The following is a 22401-nucleotide window of genomic DNA, read 5'->3' on the forward strand; positions in this document are numbered from 1 at the left end:
GTAGACGAGTCTGATAACCCTTTAACCCACTTTACCCACTCAGGAGTGGGGCCTGCAATGAACAAAATACTTTTGGACCTGGACTTGCAAATTATGAATCCCATTCAACAAACAACCAACAAATTAGAACCCACGTATAGAGGAAGGGGCCACGAGACCACTGTGGACTACATATTAGTTACAGAAGGACTGAAAGCTCAAGTGGGAACATTTAAAATCCTGGAAAACCGTCTTAGTGACCATTCCGCTCTAAGTCTAAGTCTTCAACTACATCATCCGAAATCTTTGATGGTAAACATAGCCAACACTTTATCACAGAACAGGCTTGAACTGAACAAAATTAACGGCTTCACAATCAAATGGGAAAAAGTAGATCCCAATATTCTTACGAAGAGATTAGTTACTTCCGCCTATAAAAACATTTTGACTTGTCTTGATCCCCAAGCGGATGCGAATCAAATTCTGGAAAACTTCAACATCATAATAGAATTCGTCAAAAACCTGTTAACTAGAACTCCCAACCAAAATAAGAAAAACACCACAGGTTGGTTTAACCGAGACTGTACGAAAGCACAGACTAACTTGAGGAAAGCTCTTGGAGAACCTAACAGAGATATAATAAAGATCCAAGGCCTTAGAAGAGAATACATCACCGCCAGGAAAACGAGGAAAAAAGAATTAAAAACTTCCTTATGGAAGGCCTTGCACGAGAGCGCACTCTCGAAATATAGCCAGGCTTTCTGGAAAATAGTCAAATCCCCTTCCTTAACTGATTCCAGTGGTCCAAAAATAGATGTGGCTATAGACGAGGCCACATGGATGAATCATTTCTCGAAAATCTTTCAATCGACATCCAATAGCGATTCGTACCAGTCTACTCATAATCCAGTCACCTTCCCTATTTCCTTGGAAGTTGACTTACAAGACTTTGAAACGGCGCTATCTTTAAGTAGGCCCGGAAAAGCCCCCGGCCCTGACGGGGTCCCTGTTGACCTATTCAAATTCCTTCCTGACCTCTGGGCTCCAATAATCACGAGAGTCTGTATTGCAACTATGGAACTCGGATTGCTAGATTCATGGTCATCATCTATAATGGTCCCCATTTTCAAGAAGGGGGATCGACAAGATGTCAAGTGCTACCGCCCAATCTCGCTCCTTGACTCTCTGGGCAAAGTGGTTGGCAGAGTCCTCCTTGGCAAGTTACAACAGTGGGTTGCCGATAAAAACATTCTCTCTGACCTACAATTTGGCTTCAGGGAGGGCTTTGGAACCATCGAGCAAGCATTAAATCTTAGCCTGTTGACATCCAAATATACCCATGCCAAAACAGGTACTATTTTAATGACATATGTGGATTTGTCCTCCGCATTTGACTGTGTCTCACACACTAAGCTCTGGTCGTTGCTGAGCGAGATGGGGGTAGATCCTCCTCTTTTGGATTTTCTAAGGGAACTCTACAGCGAAGCCACGGCTAGAGTGAGGTTCGGGACAAGAGGAGAACTAACAGCACCATTTAGGGTAGAGCGGGGAGTGAGGCAAGGCTGTGTCCTCGCCCCCTTTCTTTTTTCACTATATACCAACGGCCTCGAAGAGTGTATGTTGAGAGGGGGGAGAGACCTCCCAAAAGTAAAAGGCCGTCTGATCCCCGCACTGCTCTACGCGGACGACGCTGTCATTTTAGCCCGAACTCCGAATGAATTGCAGAAATCATTAACTAAATATGCAGATTTTATGGCTGCCTTGGACCTACATATAAACGTTAAAAAAACCTTTGTTATGGTGGTTGGTGGAACAAGAAAACCTGTAAAGTCCATCTTTCTGAAAAAACAAAAAATTGAAAGAACCTCGCAATACCCCTACTTGGGTATCATGATAGATGATGCCCTAAATTGGAAAGCGGCGGTAGAGGCTAGGAGACATCTTTTTAAACGAGCAATTATGGCACTAATGAAATTTTCAAATAAACTTGGAAAAAGACCTCCAGTGGAACTGCTACAAATATATGCTGCGAAATGCCAATCCATAGCATTAAACGGTGCAGGGATCTGGGGGCATATAAATACTGGCCCCATTCAAAAAGAGGAAAATATCTTTACGAGATTCCTTCTATCAATCCCACGAGGCACCTCCACCAATGCCTCACATATAGAAATGGGAATCCCATTTATCGAAGATTTGATCAAAATCCAACCTCTTATGCTCTGGAGAAGAGTCTGGCTATCCGAGGAAAACAACCTGACAAAAAGCATCCTACGGGATATCATGGAGCTGGGCCATGTCAAAAAAATACCCTGGCTCTCCTATATTAGACATTTCCTTTGTGATCTGGAGATTCAGAAATATTACTACAACCCAGAATAATTAAAGGAAATTTCTAAAAAAGAACTAAAGCAAATGGCACTGAGCCACTTGGATTCCCTGAGACTATCAACGTTGGCCACAAAAAAATCTGTTGCGCATGCAATCATCATACAGCAGTCTCCGAAAATTCAGCCATATCTCACACTAGAGATTACCACGTATGAAAGGATGCTCCTAACAAGGTTCAGATTGAACCTATTCTTCAGACTGGTGACTTTTCCAGAAAAAAACAACTGGAGCACCCAGATGGCCTTGTGCCCTTGTGACGACCATTCCCAACAGTCCACCATCCATACAATACTTTTCTGCAAGTTCTATCATCCTTTCCGAAAGACTTGGCTTATTCCCTTATTAAAAAAATGGGGCTATAGACAATGTCGCCCAGCGATGCTAGCACTCCAATTCCTGGACTCTGAATGCACTGTGTACCACATATTAAATTTTTTAAAATCTATCATGAGACACAGAAATAATTTGTAAGTGTAACTTACTATTGTCCGCTTTTTGTAATAAGACGGCAAAACTGATCTTTTGATTTTAATATTCAATTGTAATCTTTTTTAAACTGAATGTTTGTATAACTATGTTATCTTTTATGGTTTTTTCAACTGCAAAAACCGAATAAAGATTATTATTATTATTATGTGCTTTTATGGTGATTTTTAATCATCGAATAAAGAATCCTTGAATTGAATTGAGTTACCTAAATAATAAGACAACAAAATGATTTAGCAATTGCCTAACTACTAAACCGATTAAGAGAAGGGAAACAAACTAATGAAGATATAAGACAGATACAAACACGAGAAATAGAACCACCTGAAAACATTAGCAAAACTATCCCTTATAATGTGGGAACTAACAATGAAGTGAATAACATAAAAAGTGCAGTTTTATTAGAACATATAACACAATACACGCTTCACACAGCTACAGCAATAGATACAGTGGCATCAGACCTAAGTGAAGTAGTCAAAAAAAATACTAAACCAGTTACCAGCAGACAGTACTAAAACAATGGGCCTGCCATTCATATTACATATTGCATTACAATTAAGATATGACTACACTTGCAATATAAATGTCAATGATGGATTAACAAATGGTGCAACAGGTATAGTGGAATTTGTAGCAACTATCAATAACAGCACAAGTGTAATTCGGATGAGTTTTGATAAAGAAACAGTTGGAAAATTAACAAGACAAGCAAATAGACACATATATCACAGTAACATTTTGCCTCATTGGACACCAATTACTGCTATAACACAGCATTTTCTATTTACACAAAAATATATAACAATGATACGCAAACAATTCCCATTGCGCCAATCATCTGCACGTACTATACATAGGACACAAGGAGAAACTATACCACCACTTTACATACACTTTAACAATAGCAGAGTACATCATTTGCATTACGTGGCTTTAAGCAGAGCTAAATCGTTAGCCAACATATATGTAAAAAACTTCCAGCAAGACAAAATAGCTGTACATCCAAAAGTACATGAAGAAATTACACACTTACGCACAGACATTCAATTGCACATATCAGTACCACAGTTGGAGTGCTATAACGAACAGTGTACCATAATTGTGCATAACATAAGGTCCCTGCAAAAAAATTACACTGCAATAAAATCTGACAAAAATATCATGAATAGTGACATATTATGCCTCACTGAAATAAATACAACTAGAAAAGCAGATATAAATAGTTTCTTACTAGAACTATATCATCTAGTTATATTTGATAAATTTAACAATCTGCAAACAAAACATGGAATTGCCATTTATTACAGGAAAAACATTTGCTTATTACCGATATATGAAACACAACATGAAACCGACATTTTATATTTAACTCAGCATCTTAATAATTGTGACTACTTATTTGTTACACTATACAAACTAGTCAAGTCAAGTCATAAAATTTATATAGCGCACTACATACCCGGAGGGTTTCAAGGCGCTTGGGGAGGGGAGGGGGGCTAGATATCCTTAGGGAGGGGGATTATTTGTCAAATATCCACGTTTTAAGTTGTTTTCTGAACGCTAGGTGATTCTGGGTGAGGCGAAGGTAAGCGGGGAGTGAGTTCCATGTTTTGGCAGCCAGGTATGAGAAGGATCTGCCTCCCATGGTGGTTTTGTTGATGCGAGGGACAGTGGCGAGTGCTTGGCTGGAAGAGCGAAGTTGGCGGGAGGGGGTGTAGAAGGACAGTCGAGAGTTGAGGCAATCTGGTCCGATGTCGTAGAGTGATTTGTGTGCGTGGGTAAGCAGTCGGAAAGTAATCCTCTTATTGACGGGTAGCCAGTGGAGGTCTTTAAGGTGGCCAGAGATGTGTTCATTGCGTGGGATGTCTAGTATGAGCCTGGCTGAGGCGTTTTGGATTCATTGTAGTTTCTTCTGGAGTTTGGTGGTGGTACCTGCGTAGAGGGTGTTTCCGTAGTCCAGTCGGCTCGTGACCAGAGCATGGGTGACTGTTTTCCTGGTTTCGGTTGGGATCCAGCGAAATGTTTTTCTGAGCATGCGAAGGATGTTGAAGCAGGATGAGGATACGGCGCTGACTTGTCTGTTCATTGAAAGTGAAGAGTCCAGGATGACGCCAAGGTTCCGTGCGTGGTCTGTCGGGATGGGTGCTTTTCCGAGGGCTTCCGGCCACCAGGAGTCGTCCCATGCAGAGGGGGATTTACCTAAGATGAGGACTTCTGTTTTGTCTGAGTTCAGTTTCAGACGGCTTTGTTTCATCCATTCGGCGACTTCTTTCATTCCTTCGTGTAGGTTAGTTTTGGCGGTGCTGGGGTCCTTGGTGAGAGAAAGGATCAGTTGAGTGTCATCCGCGTAAGAGATGATGTTGAGGTTGTGTTGGCGGGCGATGGTCGCGAGGGGGCTCATGTATACGTTGAAGAGGGTGGGGCTAAGTGAGGATCCTTGTGGTACGCCGCAGATGATTTCAGAGGCCTCGGACTTGAATGGTGGGAGGCGGACTCTCTGGGTTCTTCCGGAGAGGAACGAGGTGATCCATTCCAGTGCCTTTCCTTGGATCCCGATGTTTCTGAGGCGCTGTAAAAGGGTGCTGTGGCAGACTGTGTCGAAGGCTGCAGAGAGGTCGAGGAGGATGAGGGCGACTGTGTCTCCATTGTCCAGTAGAGTTCGAATGTCGTCTGTTGCTGCGATGAGGGCGGTCTCAGTGCTGTGTTTTGCTCGGAAGCCAGATTGTGAAGAGTCGAGGGATTTGTTGGCTTCGAGGAAGGCGGCGAGCTGGTTGTTGACAGCTTTCTCGATGACTTTGGCCGGGAATGGAAGAAGTGAGATGGGGCGGTAGTTTTTGAGTTCGGTGGGGTCTGCTGTTGGTTTTTTCAGAAGGGCGGTGAGTTCAGCGTGTTTCCAGTCTTCTGGGAAGGTAGCGGAGTTGAAGGAGCAGTTGATGACGTCTCGGAGGTGCGGAGCTATGACGGAGTCTACTTTGTTGAAGATGTGGTGAGGGCATGGGTCTGTGGGGGATCCAGAGTGGATGGAATTCATCAGGCGGATGGTGTCCTCAGTGGTGATTGGGTTCCAGGCGTTAAGGGTGTTAACGGGGGGAAGATAGTCAGCTGATGGTAGGGTGGGTTGGCTTCCGGGTTGGTTGTCAAAGCTGTTGTGGATGTCAGCAATCTTGTTGTGGAAAAAAGAGGCTAGGGAGTCGCAGAGGGTTTGAGAGGGGGTGATGTCGTTGGAGTTGGCCGAGGGGTTGGAAAATTCCTTGACGATGTTGAAAAGTTCCTTGCTGTTGTGGGCGTTGTTGTCGAGTCGATCCTTGAATGCTGTTTTTTTGGCTTTTCGGATCAGTTGGTGGTGAGTACGGATGGCGTTTTTGAAGGCGACCTTGTTGCTGGTGGATGAGTCTTTTTTCCAGGCCTTTTCAAGGGAGCGGCATAGTTTCTTGGATTTCTTGAGGTCCTCGTTGAACCATGAGGCCTTCTTGATTTTGTGTTGGCGTTTTTTCAGTGGTGCTAAGGTGTCTGCGGTGTTGGATAACCAAAGGGTGAGGTTGGAGGCGGCCTCGTTGGCGTTAGAAGAGAGGGCTGGGGAGGTTTGAAGGAGCGATGAGGAGATCTGTTCCGTGGTGATTTTGTTCCAGTTTCTTTGTAGAGTTGGTTGGAGGTGGATGATGGGTTTCGGCTTGTTGTAGGTGAAGTGGACGCAGCTGTGGTCAGTCCAGAGGAGCTCCGTAGTGTGGTTGAAAGAGACATGGTTGCTAGAGGTGAAGATGGGGTCGAGTGTGTGACCTGCGATGTGGGTGGGGGAGGTGACCAGTTGTTTAAGTCCGAGGTTGGCGAGGTTGTCTAAGAGGGTGGCGGTGTTGCGGTCGTTAATCTTCTCAAGGTGGAAGTTCAGGTCTCCCAGGAGGATGTATTCTTTGGAGGGGAGCGCGTGTGGAGTGATGAAGTCCGTGATGTCTTCACTGAATTTTGCGCGGGGTCCTGGTGGTCTGTAGAGGAGGGTGCCTCTGAGTGTGGTCTTGGGGTCGATGTGGATCTGGAAGTGGAGGTGTTCGGAGTTGGCGAGGTTGGCGTCAGAGCTGGTTGAGATGCGGATTGATTTCTTGTGGACGATAGCGATTCCTCCTCCTCCACATGTACGTCTACAAACATTATTACAAGTTTTAAGTACCATACTCAACTTTTATCCAAATTATAAATATGTAATCATGGGAGACTTCAACATAGATTTAACACAAACATCACAAAACACAACTTTGCTATTAGAATATATGCTAGAACAATTTCAATGTCAGCAAAAAGTACAACAATATACAACAGACTACAATTCAACATTAGATCATATCTATAGTAATGTCGATCTAATGCACTATGGTACATTAGAATCCTATTATAGTGATCACAAAGCATTATGGGTAGCAGTTTGAAATGCAAACAATCTCCTTTAACATGTACTTTTATTCCAGCTAATTACAAAGGGGAAAACATGTCAAGAATGTGTACTAACATTTACTCTCGTTTCAGATGATTTCCATAAAAGAACTCAAACAAACAAAACAAGCGGAAAGCAAACCTTACCAAAAATCCATCAGAGCTAACATTGTGAAATGTTCAACAAAAACAAACTATAAGAATGCAAAAAAAGGGGACAGAGTATTATATCACCTTGCTCTAGCTGATCACAGTGCTTCCATAAAAGCAACATGCTACAATGAGGACTTTTATCAACAAACAAAAGAAGGAAATGTAATAATAATTCGGAATTTCCTAACAAAAAACAATGTGATAATCATCACAAAGCAAACTAAAATATCAAGATTAATACCCTTAACTATTCCTCAGGAAATAATGCAGGAGGCAGAAAATATTCTACAACCACCTGCTCCACCAATTTCACCCATAAAAACTGTCAAAGGAGCAAAATTACGCACATTAATGAGCATATCGGGGACAATATCTGAAGTAAGCTCATAAAAATTACACATACTTTTCACACACACCCTTTCACAATAATGGAACATGTATTGCTATACCAATGGACTCTATTAATCTTATTATGGAATACATCATAAAGTTAGCTGATAGAGAAAAGATTACAAATTCAGCAAGTGTTACTTTAGAATTCACTACAGTGAACATAAAAACAATTAGCAAAATATCATTAGAGAAAACACAACAAAACCATAAAAATGGAAAGTGTAAGTCTATAAAAAGCATATATGTCCATACGACACATATATCTCTAAATGCATTACCAGAGATTCCTTCAAGTAACTTACAAGTAGAAAGTACTATAATAAATACACAAAGGAGCATTAGTCAAGCCAATACACTGCATTTAACAACACACACTAATTTGCATTCGCACATAGCTATTAACAATACTGATATAATAAACACAATAACAGCCAATGATGAATCAGAAACTCAAACAACAAATAGTATACAAAATCGACAAAATACCAGGAATAGGAAAAGAAAACATACACAACGCACAGAAAACGCACTTAATAATAGCATAAATAATACAGATCAAACAACAAATAATATAATTAGTATATTCCATGCTGAAATAAGATATGGTCCTGAGCACACTTGCACTATTTGCAATCAACTATGGCATAAGCAAAGTCTACTAAAAACAAACAATATTAGTAAGCGGGCAAAATTCATAGAATGTAACATTAGCAAATACACAACAGATGAGATATGCCAAACATGTTACACGTATATTTGTAAGGACAAAATACCTCCATGTTCAATTTATAATGGGATGACATTTCCAGATATCACACCAGTATTACACTTGCATAACTTAGAAGAAAGATTAGTGTCACCAAGAATACCTTTTTTACAAATTAAAACATTACCACGTGGATTCCAAAAATCCCTATCAGGTGCTGTAGTAAATGGACCTGCTGATGTTATGACAACTGTAACTGTTTTACCAAGACAAATAAATGATAACATGACAATTCCTATAAAATTAAAAAGAAAATTAAGTTATAAATCTTATACCCATTTCGAAAATGTTAGATCAAAAAAAGTAAAACGGGCAGCTTTATATTTAGCAACTACTAGCAGTTTGTTTCAAGAACATGGAATAACTATCAATAAAGTTTGGGATTATACAACACAAGATATACAATCTTATGAGGAGACTTCAGATACAAATAATACATCTGATTCTTCAGACAACATTCCAGCAGGAAATTTAGATACTATTTTAGATAATGAAACAATTACTACAGAAACAAATAATATTTTAAGTTTAGCACCTGCAGCATATTACACCCCAAGAGGCTTATATGAAGACAAAGATTCTGAATATTTAGCATTCCCAACTATATTTTGCGGGAAACGAAGGCCAACTAATAAAGAAAGGCATTTACCAATACATTACAGCACAATCTGTCAATCGGAAGTAAGAAGTAATGATTTAAGAGTAGCAAAGTCTATTACTAATCTTTTCTTTAAAGTAAAAGCATTATACATTAAACAAATACAGAGTAAAATATTTATCTCGCTTAGAAAATACTTTACTAATGGAAACATTATAACTGCAAAAGACATAAAAGATAAATTAGATACCTTTTTACAGTTTAATGAAGGGTACAAAATCCTTAAAACAATACGTAGCTCACCACCATATTGGGAGCAATGCAAAAAATACCTCTTTGCTATGATTAGACAATTAGGATTACCAACCTTTTTTTTAACATTATCAGCTGCAGAAACTAAATGGTATCACTTAATTAACATATTATTGCGTATAGAAAAACAACCAGAATGCACAAAAGAAGAATTTGAAAATATGTCATGGGAAACTAAATGCAAATTAATACAGCAAAATCCCATTACATGTGCAAGACATTTCGACTTCCAAGTTAGGAAATTATTTAATTGTATTTTATTGCATGAAAGTAATCCAATTGGCAACATTATATATTACTTTTATAGAGTGGAATTCCAGCAATGTGGATCACCACATATACATGCTATAATATGGATCGAAAATGCCCCTCTATATGAAAGTTCGGATATAGATGAAGTCACTACTTTCATTAATAAGTATGTTACATGTGCAAAATCTCAAGATCCAGCTATACAGTCTTTACTACCTCTACAAAGACACAGCCATACCAAAAACTGCCGTATCAAACATAAAAGAACATGCAAATATCATTATCCAAGATATCCAATGCCTGAAACTTTTATACTAGAACCAATAGAACTAGACAAAACAGATACAGAGCTCTTACAGCACATTGAACTAATACATCTAATTATAAACAGCCAAGAATTCCAAACTTATACTTTTGAACAGTTTTTACATACAATGAACATAGATCTAAAACAATATACTTTATGTATACGATCTGTATTAGAAAAAAATACTATTTTCCTAAAAAGGACACCAGCTGAATGCTTTATAAATAACTACAATCCTGTGGTATTGGGTTCTCCAGGCCTACATACTCCGCAGAATACCCTCTACACCATAAAAGATGTTGGCACGGAAACTAGAAAATGCAAAAGACAAGTTTATTAGGACCCCATGGGGTGGTGGTACATTCCTACAGCACCCTTCCGCAATGCAAGAAGTATCACACCGAACATCGGTGCAAATCCTTCTTTTATACAGTTTTACAGCAATAAAAACATAGGCGGTACATAGTTAGAGAGTTTTAGGTACATATATGGTCATTTTTGGAACACAGCCAACTCATGGGAGGGGCTACAACACCACTGGTCAGTTTGGAGAACATTCCTAAGTGATGACTGGTCAATCTAAACTGTGCATGTGTGAGCTTGACCAATACTAAAAATAGCCTGTTGCTGGGCAAACTCGGGTGGTCAGTGGTACAGAGGAAGGACAAAAGGGCATGCTGACCATGAGGCAACGCATTCACTAAAATGGCCGCCGATACATACAAAATGGCGTCCGACAACTATAGTCAAGATATGGGAAAATACATGTAGCAAAGCTTAACGCTAACCCGATCATTGTCAAATTACGACAATCCGACTATTTTGCAAGCATGGCAAGCAAATATAGATATACAATACATTTTAGATGCATATGCATGTGCATATTGTATCATATATAAGTAAATCACAGCGAGGAATGAGCAAATTAATTGCCCAAGCTGCTAAAGAAGTACATCACAATCCAAGTATTAAAGAACAACTTAAGCATATAGGTAACAAATTCTTAAACTGTACCGAAATAAGTGCACAAGAAGCAGCCTATCTTACACTTCAAATTCCTTTACGGAAAAGTTCTAGATCTTTTGTATTTATTAATACAAGTCCTAATGAAAAGCGTACATACTTATTAAAAGACATTGAAACCATCAATTTGTTACCAGATACATCTTGTAAAATACAATATCATAATATTATAGTGAGGTACAGCAAACACCCTAATAAAGTAGAAACATGTACATTAGCTGACTATGCATCTATGTATAATGAAAAGAAGAAATTTTAAAAAAAAAACAAGAAACAGGGCATGACGATTTCCTTATTGAAAATAACTTTCATAGCTCAGATGACGAAGAACTTGAGATAAATTTACAAGACGAAACAGACTACATAAAAAAAACGAGTAATTCGCTATTGCAGATTTAATGTAAAAAATGACTCAGAAAATTACTATAGGGAATTGCTAATGCTTTTTTACCCATGGCGAAATGAAGATCAGATAATTCATGATAACGAAACATATTATGAACGCTATCTACAACTTAAAGACACAGTAGACTTTAATCATAATAAATATAATAAGCATAATAAACAACTAACAACTAATAGCAATGAAAACAGTGTATTAGATACATTAATAGCACCAATAGATACTGAAGCAGATGACCCCATATCCCATGAAATGCAAGATAATTAAAGGCCATTATATGACCTATCATTTGGTTTAGGCATTAGAAGTACAAGTATAGAAGAAACACTAACAAATAACATAATGCCAAAGGAGCAATATGACAGTATAATGCTAAATCTTACAGCAGAACAACTTAACTTTATATATCATCATTTGCATTGGGTTAAAACAAAAGAAACACCCTGCTACACATTTTGTACTGGTGGTGCAGGAGTAGGCAAAAGCTTCCTTATTACAGCACTTTACCAAACATTAGTACGTTATTACAATACAAAAGCAGGAGAAAACCCAGATAACATACATGTATTGCTTACAGCTCCAACATCAAAGTAGCATATAACATTCAGGGCAAGACACTACATAGTGCCTTTAAAATACCAGTTTCACTAACACTAACTTATAAACAGCTAACTCATGAGAATAGAAGTACACTACAAAGTGAGCTAATGCATCTAAAATTGCTAATAATAGATGAAATATCAATGGTAGGGGCTAACGTATTCAATTTCATACATAATAGACTACAAGAAATAAAAATGTCTAATCTCCCTTTTGGCGGAATATCTATTTTAGCAATAGGAGACTTTTACCAATTAAAGCCAGTTTTCGACACATACATATTTGACAATCCAAAACATTCATACAGGCCAGTAAGTACCAATTTATGGCAGACACATTTTAAGTTATTTGAGTTAACTAAAATAATAAGACAACAAAATGATTTAGCATTTGCCTAACTACTAAACCGATTAAGAGAAGGGAAACAAACTAATGAAGATATAAGACAGATACAAACACGAGAAATAGAACCACCTGAAAACATTAGCAAAACTATCCATTATAATATGGGAACTAACAATGAAGTGAATAACATAAATAGTGCAGTTTTATTAGAACATATACCACAATACACACTTTACACCGCTATAGCAATGGATACAGTTGCATCAGACCTAAGTGAAGAAGTAAAAAAAAAAATACTAAACCAGTTACCAGCAGACAGTACTAAAACAATGGGCCTGTTATTCATATTACATATTGCATTACAATTAAGATATGACTTAACTTGCAATATAAATGTCAATGATGGATTAACAAATGGTGCAACAGGTATAGTGGAATTTGTAGAAACTATCAATAACAGCCCAAGTGTAATTTGGATGAGTTTTGATAAAGAAACAGTTGGAAAATTAACAAGACAAGCAAATAGACACATATATCACAGTAATATTTTGCCTCATTGGACACCAATTACTGCTATAACACGGCATTTTCTATTTACACAAAAATATATAACAATTATATGCAAACAATTCCCATTGCGCCAATCATCTGCACGTACTATACATAGGACACAAGGAGAAACTATAGAACCACTTTACATACACTTTAACAATAGCAGAGTACATCATTTGCATTACGTGGCTTTAAGCAGAGCTAAATCGTTAGCCAACATATATGTAAAAAACTTCCAGCAAGACAAAATAGCTGTACATCCAAAAGTACATGAAGAAATGACACACTTACGCACAGACATTCAATTGCACATATCAGTACCACAGTTAGAGTGCTATAACGAACAGTGTACCATAATTGTGCATAACATAAGGCCCCTGCAAAAAAATTACACTGCGATAAAATCTGACAAAAATATCATGAATAGTGACATAATATGCCTCACTGAAATAAATACAACTAGAAAAGCAGATATAAATAGTTTTACTAGAACAATATCATCTAGTTATATTTGATAAATTTAACAATCAGCAAACAAAACATGGAATTGCCATTTATTACAGGAAAAACATTTGCTTATTACCGATATATGAAACACAACATGAAATCGACATTTTATATTTCACTCAGCATCTTAATAATTGTGACTACTTATTTGTTACACTATACAAACCACCACATGTACGTCTACAAACATTATTACAAGTTTTAACTACCATACTCAACTTTTATCCAAATTATAAATATGTAATCATGGGAGACTTCAACATAGATTTAACACAAACATCACAAAACACAACTTTGCTATTAGAATATATGCTAGAACAATTTCAATGTCAGAAAAAAGTACAACAATACACAACAGACTACAATTCAACATTAGATCATATCTATAGTAATGTCGATCTAATGCACTATGGTACATTAGAATCCTATTATAGTGATCACAAAGCATTATGGGTAGCAGTTTGAAATGCAAACAATCTCCTTCAACATGTACTTTTATTCCAGCTAATTACAAAGGGGAAAACATGTCAAGAATGTGTACTAACATTTACTCTCGTTTCAGATGATTTCCATAGAAGAACTCAAACAAACAAAACAAGCGGAAAGCAAACCTTACCAAAAATCCATCAGAGCTAACATTGTGAAATGTTCAACAAAAACAAACTATAAGAACGCAAAACAAGGGGACAGAGTATTATATCACCTTGCTCTAGCTGATCACAGTGCTTCCATAAAAGCAACATGCTACAATGAGGACTTTTATCAACAAATAAAAGAAGGAAATGTAATAATAATTCGGAATTTCCTAACAAAAAACAATGTGATAATCATCACAAAGCAAACTAAAATATCAAGATTAATACCCTTAACTATTCCTCATGAAATAATGCAGGAGGCAGAAAATATTCTACAACCACCTGCTCCACCAATTTCACCCATAAAAACTGTCAAAGGAGCAAAATTACGCACATTAATGAGCATATCGGGGACAATATCTGAAGTAAGCTCATAAAAATTACACATACTTTTCACACACACCCTTTCACAAACTCTATACACACCCACCCTTTCACACAATCTTTACACACCCACCCTTTCACACAATCTTTACACACCCACCCTTTCACACAATCTTTACACACCCACCCTTTCACACAATCTTTACACACCCACCCTTTCACACAATCTTTACACACCCACCCTTTCACACAATCTTTACACAATCACCCTTTCACACAATCTTTACACACACACCGTTTCCAAAACACTCTTTCAAAAACAATCTTTCAAACACACTCTTCGCACAAACTCATTCGCACACACTCTTTCACACACAAAAAGCACACACAATCTTTCTCAAACACACTCTTTTAGCCACACTCTCTCAAACACACTCTTTTAGCCACACTCTGTCGCTCCCTCACTCTGTCGCACACAACCTTTCGCACACAGCCATTCGCTCACAGCCATTCGCTCACAGCCATTCGCTCACAGCCATTCGCTCACAGCCATTCGCTCACAGCCATTCGCTCACAGCCATTCGCTCACAGCCATTCGCACACAGCCATTCGCACACAGCCATTCGCACACAGCCATTCGCACACAGCCATTCGCACACAGCCATTCGCACACAGCCATTCACACACACTCTTTCAGAAACAATTTTTCAAACACTTTTTCAAACACTTTTTCAAACACACTTTTTCAAACACACTTTTTCAAACACACTTTTTCAAACACACTTTTTCAAACACACTTTTTCAAACACACTTTTTCAAACACACTTTTTCAAACACACTTTTTCAAACACACTTTTTCAAACACACTTTTTCAAACACTTTTTCAAACACACTTTTTCAAACACTTTTTCAAACACACTTTTTCAAACACACTTTTTCAAACACACTTTTTCAAACACACTTTTTCAAACACACTTTTTCAAACACACTCTTTATCACACAATCTTTCACATCCACACTTCGACAAACACTCTTTCACGCACACCCTTCCACACACTCTTTACACACACACAACAGTTCGCAAACACTCTTTCCAAAACACTCTTTCGCACACACTCTTCCACACCCACAATCTTTCACAATATACACTTTCACAACTACATTCTTTACACACACATTCTTTCACAATCCACACTCACACCCACTCTTCAAACACCCACACTATATAAAATGTAGAAAACTGTCAATCCGTTGACATAAATAATACAGTTCTGATGGACTACTCGAATATACCAGCCGACGTTGATGACTTTGAAGAAGCATTAATACAACACCTACCAAAAACAGTTAATGTGATTTTCCAAAATGGATACATCATACAAATACTTGACTAATAAAATACTGCACAGAACTTTGCTTTGATAAAAAATAATATAAAAAAAAAATATTTACTTTAATAAAACATGTTAAACTTTTTTCTTGTCTTTTCATTATTATATACAAAGTACATAAATATATATTATTGTGCTATAAAATATATTAAAGCTCTAAAGAAAATGCTAACATGCTTTATAAAATAACTTGTATTCTAATTCACTGTGCATCTGCAACTAATTGCATTATAAATGCAATCCATATTTCTGTGTAAAGTAAAACACATCAACGTTTTACACATAACATCAAAGAAGTTAGAAAAGACCATTTGTCAAAAGCAATACCAAAAGCTCAAACTTTAACAAAGGCGAAACCATTGCATTGTAAATGCTTGTTTGAAATGTAGCAACACTGCTAGGGTTAGCAGATGCTGAACAGAGGTTCCTCTTTGGAATGTATCTTTTTCGTCTGCTTTGCAGGGGCAAAGGGCCCTTGCCTTGAAATGCTTTGAAAGCTGTGCTGAGAGATGTGAATGCGATCCTTTGCTTAATTGGCAGCCAGTGGAGTTCCTTCATTGCGCTTGGCGAAGAGGGAAATGTTGGCCTGTTTAATGAGAATTTTGAAGCTGCTGCTTGCACTCTGCACAATCCATTGTCCAGAAAATCCAGTATTCCTAGCAATAAAGCGTTGCAGTAGTCCAGCCTACTTGGTATCACACTTCGCACATTCCAGGTTTTAGCTTGGGAGAGTTACAAAGGCAAGAGTTTCCTTGGGCTCCGGAGGACTGCACCTGAGCCACCAAGCGGCTTCTGTGCTGTGATCCACTGGTCAACAGATACTGTTCCACCTTCATCATCTAATTGCTCCTCTCCCAGCTGCTGTTCCAGACCTGCATACCTGCCAAATCTGGGCTCAGCAGAAGGGATGACAGCAAGATGTGACCACACTAACTTACATTTTACGGTCTGTCTTAAGAAACCCACTCGTAAGACCTGTACCTCTTGACCTACTGGGTAGTGCAGTCTCAGGAGGTCTCATTGGCAGTGCTAATTGAACGCAATTAGTAGAAAAAACGTTATCAGCATAAATCTTTACAATGCATAACATACACTATTTCATAAGAACAATAAAACAGCCCTTAAAAGAATTGCAGACAAAGACACCACAAACACTAAACAATACGGAAAAAAGGAAAACTGAATTGATGTTTAATCTCGGGCTGGGGTTGCTGGTTGATCCCATCTGGGCATGGGAGATGTACCTTTGCTATACTCTGTGAATGGTGGGCGGGGGGCTTGCTGCTAAACCATGCTCCAGGGGCAGGAGTCCGGAGACTGAGGTCAAGTTGACCCACACGCTTGCATGCTTTCTTGCGCTTTGCCTACAATCATGCGCCGACATCCGGGACAGGTTAGCTGCATGTGAAGTGTAGCATGCCCTGCAGGTTGAGTGCATCGTGGTAGTCTACCCAGGCGGTGCTTCATGCTTGTCCAGTGCCGCCGGCCTGGCTGTGTACACCATGTTATCGGAGTTGTGTGTTTGCGGTGATGCCTGGCTTGTATTGATTAGCTGTTCAATGTTTTGTGTCTTTGTGATGATGATGGGATAAGTTATAGGCGACTGCCATCTGACCCCACACGAGACCTGGCCACGGAAATTCAACGGGTGACGCAGGAAGGTGTCCAACAAGGTTTCCTCACGGATCAGGAATACCGTTATCTCAATCAAAGCCACCCACGAATACCGACTATCTATACCTTACCCAAAGTACACAAAGACATACACAATCCCCCGGGGCAACCCATTGTCTCCGGATGTGGTTCCATTCTTGAGCCTTTATGCCGGTATATAGACTTTTTCTTGAAACCACTAGCCGAAGCTACTTCCACCTATCTGAGGGATACTACACATACGATCACTTTGGTTGATGGGAAACCCTTTAACCCAGATGAAGAACTACTGGTCACGTGTGACATTGTGTCGCTGTACACAAGCATCCCACAAGAGGAGGCCTTAATGGTGGCCACTGAAGCCCTGGACAGTCGTGATGCCCCGGACAGTCGTGATGCCCCAGTACAAGTACCAACCACATTCATAATTCTTCTACTTAAGATTGCCATGATGAGGAACTATTTCATGTTTCAGAATGTGTTTTTTTACAAACGAAGGGTGTGGCAATGGGGGCAGCGTTTGCCCCAGACCTGGCCATTTTGTTCATGGCCTTCTATGAAAAGACCTTTGTCATCTGTGACCAAAATCCATTTCATCATCATATACAACTTTGGGTACGGTACATTGATGATGTGCTGCTAATCTGGAAGGGCAATAACAATGAGCTTGAACTTTTCCATGAATGGTTAAATTCACGGTCCCCAGACATCCAATTTACAAAACAAGCTAGCAACAAAAAGATTGATTTCCTCGACATTACATTAGTGGCAGAGGGAGGCACTCTACATACCACCTTATTCAGAAAACCTGCAGAACGGAATTCATTATTACAGTATTCCAGCCACCACCCTAGGAGCCTTCGGGACAATTTACCCTACGGACAGTTCCTCCGTGTACGTAGGAACTGCAGCAAAAAGGAGGATTATATGCTACAATCTGAGATTTTGATGGCACGCCTAATAGAGAGAGGCTATCCTAAGCGGCTCATCAAACGCTCTAGAAAGAGAGCTTGGTTCTGCCACCGTGAAACACTTCTCGAACCAACAGTACGCAACTGTCAATCAGAAGAACGCATGATTTGTGTCACCACTTTTTCGACCAAGAGCCATCCAATCAAAAAGGTTATAAATAAACACTGGAACCTTATTGCAAAGGATCTAGATATAACAAACGTGCCGATGCACGCCTTCAGGAAGGCCAGGAATGTCAAAGACCATGTAGTTTCATCGTTCTTAGAGTGCCCACCCGAACCCACTATAACCTCATGTTGGAACCAACCACGGGTAGTGGGACATTACAGATGCAGTAACTGCAAAGCTTGCCCACCTACTATTCAATCTAAAGAATTTGTCTTCAAAGATCATCGACACATACTTAAACACCACACGAACTGCAACACCAAAAATGTGATCTACGGAATTATCTGTCCAAGTGACCGCATTTATGTTGGTCAGACTCAGCAACGTGTAAAAGCACGGTTCCTTTCACATTGCAGCAGAATTAGATGCAAGGTACCTGGGGCACCTCTAGTTGAACATTGTACAACACATAACCATCTGCCTGAATCACTAAAATGGGTAGTTTTGGAACACGTCACACTAGGCCCAAGGGGAGGAGATCTATCTAATATCCTGAATATCAGAGAGCTCAAGTGGATCTACACCTTTAATTCTGTAGTTGAGGGTCTCAATGAATCTGAAAATAGTTTCGCTCAATTGGCGATTCTTTAGGGTAACATGCTGAACCCTGTTTTCCATTTATACATCTGTGATTACGCGAACTGATTGTCCTTCTGATTATCACCACATGGGATGTTGGAGTCTACACTATCCTACGCGATTTGTGCACTCCCCTGTCCACAATAACCGTCACCTCAATGTATAGTACCATGTGAATACAATGTTGGTATATTCTTCTAAATATAATGCATGTAAGAGTTTTCACTATCCTATGAGATAAGTGCACTCTAGATACAAATGGATTGTTTGGAACCGGACTAGGTTGTTCTTCAAAAACAAACCTTAAATGAACTAATTGATTGAAACTGAATATTTGTTCAGCAGTATTTTACTCATTGATAGCATGGTTTGTTGCGGCAGACTTGGCTTATTTGATTATTTTCCTTCAAACCACCAATGTGTCAGATGAGATATAACATAGCCAAGAGGAACGCAGGGATATAATTTATGATTTATTGTGAACCACAATAAGAAATATAACATTGCCTAGAGGTATGCATTGATATAATTTACATAACCCTTGAAATTGTTTTTGAAATGGGTTGAGTCTTTCTTCCATCTTTAAAACTCGAGGCTCCGCCCCCTTTTTTGGAACAACCAGGAAATGTTTAGCTCCAAAGCGGTGTTTTAATATAGAGAACGCAGCGGCAGCGGGAACATATACCCTATGCAAGTGTGCACGAACGCTGAGCATTTCTGACTCTGGCAGACTTACGGACGTCTTAGAAGGTAATCATTGACAGCCCCCTCGCCTGCTACTGGGTTTAACTGCGCGTCCTAATCACGGACATTTCCCTGAATTGTGTTTGTTCAACCTGCTGTAGGAGGCGGTGAACATCACGGAAGATTCAGTCCCTCCTTATTCAAAACCATCTCGCGGTGGAGGTAGGAAAGCGGGGAGCAAGGCTCTTTATATTTAACGTTTATAAGCGTTTCCCGATTAATGCAAACTCAGACTGCTTTCATTTTTACTCGTTCTTTAGGTAGAATTGCGCACCATCCCATGAGAAGTGTTAATTTATGACTGAAAATTCAACTGCTTTAAAGGATAAATTTCCTGTAGCTTCTCCTGGTAATGTTACCTATTTGATTTTTTTTAAAAAATAAATGTTCCTTATATTTCACGTTTACAAGCGCTCAAGGATTTATGTAAATTAGATTACTTTCTCTTCCCTCAGGCAGTTTTTCATGCCGATTTCTTGAATAGGTTGAATTTCCAATATGCATCCTCCCAAGAGAAGTGGTAATCTATAAAAGAAAAAGTCTACTGCTTTATAGGATAATTCTCCTGCAGCCTCTCCCGGCAATGATACTTGTTTACACACAAGGTATCCCAATAGCTCCTGCCTAAGAAATACTAATACCAGTTCACTGTTCAAATTTCTTTTTACATGTAGGTTTTCCACCAAAAATCGTGGTTGCCCCCAATGGAAAAGTGTGACTGAGTGAATTCTCCTACACAGTTTACACAGGATCCACCTATTCTATTCACTAACCTGTTGATAGTGGTAAGCCTGTTTAGGGTGACTTTTTGAAACACCAAGAATGGTTCCAAGTAAGATATCTTTTCAGCAAGAATATATTCCATCTTTTCATCTTGTAGGCTGAAAATCCTTACCCACCGACAAAAAATCCTAGAATAACCAGCCAAGACGCTAACCTGTAGAGGTCAACAGGTAAAAAATACTTAGGATTCTATGACCCTTCATCTTTTTGAGCTTATAGCAATGTGTGCGGACAAGTTCTTTTAAGCATAGATGTTTTTGCACACCATTTTTAAAGATCAGACCGGCATAATCTTCTGTATATATTCTAACTGTACTAGCTGACACCCCATAGACTTGTTAAAAACATCAGTCTTTTCTCTAACATCCAGGGTTTCTAACCATCAGCCTGGACTAAGAAAATCCATCCTTTGATCCTACTCCTCTCGCCCCTTGCGAAAGGTGAGCGTTATTTTATACTTTTCAATCTAACATGTGGGATTCAGACATAGATAGACAACACGGTCCCTTTTAACTGACAACCACGTACCACCACCCTATGAATTTGAAGACAGGAATGGTGTGTTTCTAATTCGTTTTTCTAATTGTCCCTTAGGAGGTTGCCCACCCACAACTTTCTTTGTCCTGATGAAGACCCTTTCGTAAGGAAAAGTTTCCTACTGGTTTTGGGTCGAAACGTAGACGACTACACAACCAACGACCAACTCCGGTCCCTATTCAGACACTTACGGCTTTAACGGAGTTAGGCCTGTTTTGCTAGTCATAATTTTTGGACTCTATAGGAGCCTCAAGCTGTGGCCCTGATTTTAAGGGACCACATGTACACTGTCTTAAAAACATGAATAAGACTTGTCACTGAATGATTCAGACCACGTTTATCCTATCCCCTACACTTTCCCTCACGCCACCCCCTCCCCGTTGTGAATGTGGGCACGTACACTGTATATAAACTTGTTGGTATCAAATAAATGTTTAATGAGTACTATATCCATTGAATAGGATGCATGCAATCTTGAATTAAAATCTTTTTTGCATCTAAAAGTTTTGTTTTTGAATTAATGAATACAAATGGTATGAATTTGTAATCTCTTTTCTCGAGTCTCGGGACCCCTTCCTTTCATTCTAATTGCTACCCAGGTCCCTACTGAATTTATTGGGTTTAACCCTGTTTTTTCATAACGTCCCTCAGCATACAGCTGCATGCATCACAACTGTCCACATGACAGTCCATAGGATTCTCATCTCCTCCAAGGACATTAGAGACCCTAAGATGTAAACCTGGTCCAACTGAGTAGCCTCATCCCTGCTCCACAAGGTCCAGATCTGCAGTATTTCTCAACGTGGCAAAGACCACAAGGTGTTCTCCGGTGAACATTTGTTTGCAGTTGCCTACACCAGCAGTATTTATGAGAAGTATGGGGTACCTGGTTGTTGTCACCTCCTAAGAAAACTCAGAGGCGAGTACATTTCCTCACGTGGGGTTCAAGGGAGCCCGTGGGAGTTAATGACCCATTGGTGCTGCGCTTCCAAGTAAAAGGCTTCGAAGTCTGGGAAGGAGAGACCACCTTCATCTTTTGTATGATGTCATTTGGTCCTGGCCTTGACATCTGTGCCAGTCTGACCCCAAATTGAATCAATTGGGACAGTATTCAGATCCTTAA

Source organism: Lissotriton vulgaris, unplaced genomic scaffold (assembly GCF_964263255.1).
Source record: "Lissotriton vulgaris unplaced genomic scaffold, aLisVul1.2 SCAFFOLD_582, whole genome shotgun sequence".
NCBI lineage: Eukaryota > Metazoa > Chordata > Amphibia > Caudata > Salamandridae > Lissotriton > Lissotriton vulgaris.